This window comes from Oncorhynchus masou, chromosome 8, assembly GCF_036934945.1.
Source record: "Oncorhynchus masou masou isolate Uvic2021 chromosome 8, UVic_Omas_1.1, whole genome shotgun sequence".
Taxonomy (NCBI): Eukaryota; Metazoa; Chordata; class Actinopteri; order Salmoniformes; family Salmonidae; genus Oncorhynchus; species Oncorhynchus masou.
The window spans coordinates 11,965,692-11,971,691 of NC_088219.1; the positions used below are offsets into that span (position 1 = coordinate 11,965,692).

General features: G+C 42.2%; 1 pseudogene; it reads right to left on the reverse strand.

The window, feature by feature from the left end:
* Positions 1-3,023, reverse strand: part of LOC135544092 (A disintegrin and metalloproteinase with thrombospondin motifs 2-like) — an 83,965-nt pseudogene extending 80,942 nt beyond the window's left edge.
* Between the last annotated feature and the right edge of the window lie 2,977 nt (positions 3,024-6,000).

Here is a 6,000-nt window from a genome sequence, read left to right on the forward strand (position 1 = left end):
GTGGAGGCCAATCAGCAATGACCTGCATATTGAACACTGCCACACTGCCTAGTGGAGGCCAATCAGCAATGCCCTGCATACTGAATACTGCTACCCTGCCTGGGGGAGGCCAATCAGCAATGACCTGCATACTGAATACTGTCACCCTGCCTGGTGGAGGCCAATCAGCAATGCCAAGCAGGGAGAAGTTTGTTTCATTATGAGATTACAGCTTTCGTTTTTTTTACAATCCTATATTTTGATGCAGACCATATGAAAAACATCTGCCTACATGGAAAATATCCTCAGTCCTTCTGTGCAGTGATACACAACCACAACAATCTACCAGGGCAGTGGTTCCACTTTTCAATCTCTCCTGCCTCTTGGATGAGCTCAGTCTAACCCTCTTTATTACTATGGCATTTCCCCCTCTGTCGATCAACTGAAGCTAGTAATTGAAGTCACTCATGGACAGACACTCGCCAATGAGACTGTCCGTGTTTGAAGACCAGTCTTTCCCTTGATGGTTGTTTTCTGACACTGCAATCTGGACCTGTTTATTGGCCAGTTCTGATCCTAGCACTGCGGAGTGATTTGTCCAGGGGACATGGGAAACAACACGGCGTAAAGAGAGAGAATCACAGTGGTGTCATTTTTTAACAAATTGTTTATCGCTAATTCTAAACGCAGACTTGTCTGAAACCTACCTTGAGAGAGTATTAGTGTGTGTGTCTCTAAGGAGTATATTTAATTAAACAGAGGGGATTTCAGCTAAACTATTTCATGTGATCATTAATAAGGAGACGTGGTTTATTTCCTGCAGGGTGGGAGGGAGAGGGGATGAAGCAGCTGTTTGAGATATGAAGTGTTAGCCTCCAGGCACTAAAACCTCCCCTGGGCCTCCCACCTCCAACAGCACAGAGACCTGCATACTGAATGCCGCCACACTGCCTGGTGGAGGCCAATCAGCAATGACCTGCATACTGAATACTGCCACCCTGCCTGGTGGAGGCCAATCAGCAATGCCAAGCAGGGAGAAGTTTGTTTCATTATAAGATTACAGCTTTCGTTTTGTTTACAATCCTATATTTTGATGCAGACCATATGAAAAACATCTGCCTACATGGAAAATATCCTCAGTCCTTCTGTGCAGTGATACACAACCACAACAATCTACCAGGGCAGTGGTTCCACTTTAAAATCTCTCCTGCCTCTTGGATGACCTCAGTCTAACCCTCTTTATTACTATGGCATTTCCCCCTCTGTCGATCAACTGAAGCTACCTAATACGTTCTACAGGCGTCCTAGCAGGTTAATAACTATACATGAGGGATACATTTCTCAACAATGCAGCACTTACCAGGCCATCACAGTTGCTGAGAGCGACGGATGTGTCCCTGACGTTGGTGACCTCTCCTACATAAAAGCAGTCACTCTCCAGTAGAGGCTCATAGCGGGTCTGGTTGCCCTCCTCATGCCACTCCACTTTAGCTCCGGGGGCCACCAGCCTGGAGTTGAGGCGCAGGTGCAGGTGAAGCTCCCGGCCAAACACAGTGACGTTGTAGAAGAGTGTCTCCCTGTGCCTGGCGGTGCCATCTCCTTCCTCCAGGTCTCCATGGTTGGGGTCTGAGGTGGCTGCAGCCTCCCTCCTCCAGCGTCTGTAGACCTGCTGGTGCTGGCTGTCCAGCTGAGGTGCGGAGACAGCACCTGAGAGGAAGCGGCCTTCTGCGTCAGTGTTCACAGGCCTCACCACCCCATATTCCCTCAGGACATGCTGCAGAGACTCTGTGTGCAAAGGGAGAGACAGTCACACACTGATCAATACACACACAATCATGCATAGGAGCTCAGATGCACATAGTCACACAAGCACGCACACACACACTCAAGCAGGTACAGCTTTGGTATCTAAATAGCATGGGTAAATAAATAAATATGCTGGGTCTCACTTGATAAACATGACATCATACAATGTGAATCTGTGAATAATATAGATCAGACATTTTACAGCCACAACTGACTTTGGTATATTCCCTACCATATCAAATAAACCACAGGCAACAAGAAACCTGGACAATAGGCCTATCAAACAGCGTTTTAAACTTCGGTGTGCCAATTGCCAAAGTGTTCACGCCCGTTCCGCGCGCGCAGATGAGCATGCGTTTTACACGGTAGGTAGGTAGGCAAACTATCATTCTTTAGTAATTTCAAATTCTATGTTTACAACAAGACTACACACGACTGTATCCATCACTTTTGTCCACTTCAGTTTAGATTGGAAGCAGTGACCCACCCAGTAGGTGACGCAGGGAAGCACGCGTCAAGACAGTGTGATGCTCAAAGCTGTCAATTTGAAATAATCGAGGTCGTATTTAAATTAATTAAATTGAAGTGTCAAGTTTAATTTAATTCCAGCCATTTATTTTACAAGTCAAAATGTAAATTATTATTTGAAGAGGTCGTTGTTGTTGTTGTTAGGCTAACTAATAGCCTAACTGCTGTAAAAACTTCAACTATAAATGAGCAAATTCACGACTTATCAATAGTGCATGATGAATCTGCCATTAGAATGTTCTTTACATGCTGAATTTGAGCTCTCGTAAACTGTGTGAGGATGCAAAATAAATGTGGGAAAAGTTGGTGTCATGCAAAAGAAAGGGAAACCTTACTGAGACACTGCATTGTTTATAAACAAACTACAGAGCCTTACCAACTCCAGGATATTTATGTTTCTGTCAAATATTATTGAATATTTCTGGGCTACGAAATAACCTCTGTGAAATTGACGTGCATCAAGAGTCGAATCGTGATCAGAACATATTCTCAACCGTGGTGCCTAGGTTAAGCTTTACACAACTGTATTAAACGTAGCCTATAATATCACAAATCCCACATACCTATGCTATTGGATATATAAAGTCCATTCGCGTGAATTAGTTGCAGAAAAATGATAAAGAATGCAAATCCAGTCGTCACATCCATTGCAGGTCCGAAGAAAAAGACCGCACAGGATAGAGGCGGACTTTGAGATTCTAGATAAACGATCTACCAGCCCCTAACCCTCCCGAACAGATCTTAAAGCTCTCTCTCTCTCTCTCTCTCTCTCGATCTTTGATAGTGTTCACAGTGACAGCTGAAAAACATCCACTCTCTCAATTGCTATTAAATGTCACATTCTCACTTACAGGGAACATTGATAACGGTATTGCTCAAATATTTGCCCACTTTAAATCGATTACAAACTTTACAAATGGGCATAAGACATATCGGTGTGGGAACCAGCACTTCCCATCACCCAATGACATTGCCATGGTCTGTGGAGCATAACCTAATAATAATAATACTGCTACTGCTACTAATACTACTACTGCTACTACTATTACTACTACTACTGCTGCTACTACTACTGCTACTATCGCTACTACAGATATTACTACTACAGCTACTACTACTGTTACTACTGCTACTACTACTATTGTAGCTACTACTACTACTATTACTACTTATACCACTGCTACAACTGCTACTACTACTAATACTGCTACTACTGCATCTACTACTAATAGTAATAATACTACCGCTACTGCTTCTACTACTGCTACTATTATTACTACAGCTACTACTACTACTTCTACTAGCACTGTTACTGCTACTACCACTACTAATATAACTACTACGACTACTACTTCAACTACTACTACTACTACTGCTAGTACTGATACTACTGCTACTATTACTACTACTGCTATTACTACTATTACTTATATTACTACTACTGCTACTACTACTATTACTTATATTACTACTACTGCTACTACTACTACTATTACTTCTACTACTACTGCTACTGTTACTACTGCTGCTACTAGTACTACAAGTAGTAGTACTGTTACTGCTACTACAAGTAGTACTGTTACAACTGCTACTACTACAGCTAATGGTACGGCTACTACTGCTAGTACTACTACTGCTTCTACAATTTTGTTTATTTTATTTAACATTTATTTAACTAGACAAGTCAATTAAGAACTTATTCTTATTTACAATGACGGCCTTCCGCCGACCAAACCTTAACCTGGACGGCGCTGGGTCAATTGTGCAGCACCCTATGGAACTCCCAATCACGGTCGGTTGTGATACAGTCCAGAATCGAACCAGGTTCTGTAGTGACGCCTCTAGCACTGAGATGCAGTTCCTTAGACAGCAGCGCCACTCGGGAGCCCAAGTGATATGATTAATACTACTGGTACTACCACTACTATTACTTTTACTGCTGTTACCACTTCTACTAATATTACTACTACTGCTACTACTACTGCTACTACTACTACTACTACTGCTACTACTGCTACTACTACTACTACCACCAATACTGCTACTACTACTATACTACTACTACTGCTACTACTGCTATTACTACTACTAATACTATTACTACTACTGCTACTACCACTACTACTGCTACTAGTGCTACTACTACTACTGCTGCTAATACTACTACTACCACCAATACTGCTACTACTACTACTACTGCTACTACTGCTATTACTACTACTAATACTATTACTACTACTGCTACTACCGCTATTACTACTACTACTACTGCTATTACTACTACTGATAATTCTACTGCCACTACTAATAATAATAATAATAAATATGATTGCAATTTAGACAGATACTTTTATCCAATGTGACTTACATTGCATGCATGCCTACATTAAGTATGGATGTTCAGGGGGAAATGCAACCCACTATCATGGCGTTGCAAGCGTCTTGCTCTACCATCAGAGCTACAGACTAGAGGACCACTTCCACTGCTATAGCTACTACTGCTACATCTACTACTACTATTACTACTACTGCTACTACTAATGTTACTACTACTACTACTAATAATAATACTTCTACTTCTGCTGCTACTACTACTGATACTACTACTACTGATACTACTACTACTGCTGCTACTACTACTGCTGCTACTGCTACTACTACTGCTGCTACTACTACTGCTGCTACTACTACTGCTGCTGCTACTACTACTACTACTGTTGCTACTGCTACTGACGCTGCTGCTGCTGCTGCTACTACCACCGCCGCCACCGCAGCTACCGCTACTGCTGCTACTACTACTACTGCTACTACTGCTGCTACTACTACTGCTGCTACTACTACTGCTGCTACTACTACTGCTGCTACTACTACTGCTGCTACTACTGCTGCTGCTACTGCTACTACTACTACTGCTACTACTACTACTGCTGCTACTACTACTGCTACTGCTGCTACTACTGCTGCTACTGCTACTACTACTACTGCTACTACTAATAATACTGCTACTACATCCACTACTGCTACTACTAGTACTACTTCTACTGTTACTGCTACTACTACTGCTAATAACTACTTGCTACTACTCTGCTGCTATTACTACTGCTACTGCTGCTACTACTACTCTACTACTGCTACTACTAATAATACTGCTACTACATCCACTACTGCTACTACTAGTACTACTTCTACTGTTACTACAACTAATAATAATAATAATATTGCTACTTCTGCTGCTACTACTACTACTACTACCTCTACTATTTCCAAAGCTACTACTACTACTGCTATTGCTACTACTTCTACTACTACTACTACTACTACTACTGCTATTGCTACTTCTACTACTGCTACTGCTCTTTCTACTACTACTACTACTGCTACTGCTATTGCTACTACTTCTACTACTAGTACTGCTACTGCTACTACTAATACTAATAATAATAATAGTAATAATAAATGCATTTTGGACAGACACTTTCATCCAATGTGACTTACAGTCATGCATGCTTACATTTTAGGGGGAAATGGAATTCACTATCCTGGCGTTACAAGCTTCATGCTCTACCAACTGAGCTACAGACTAGAGGACTGCTTAACAGTGTCCCTAGGGAGGTCACTATTCTAGAGGAGTGACATGGGCTCAGGAGGCTGGCCCTAGACTGGGGGCTCCAAGCCCATGTAGCAGGG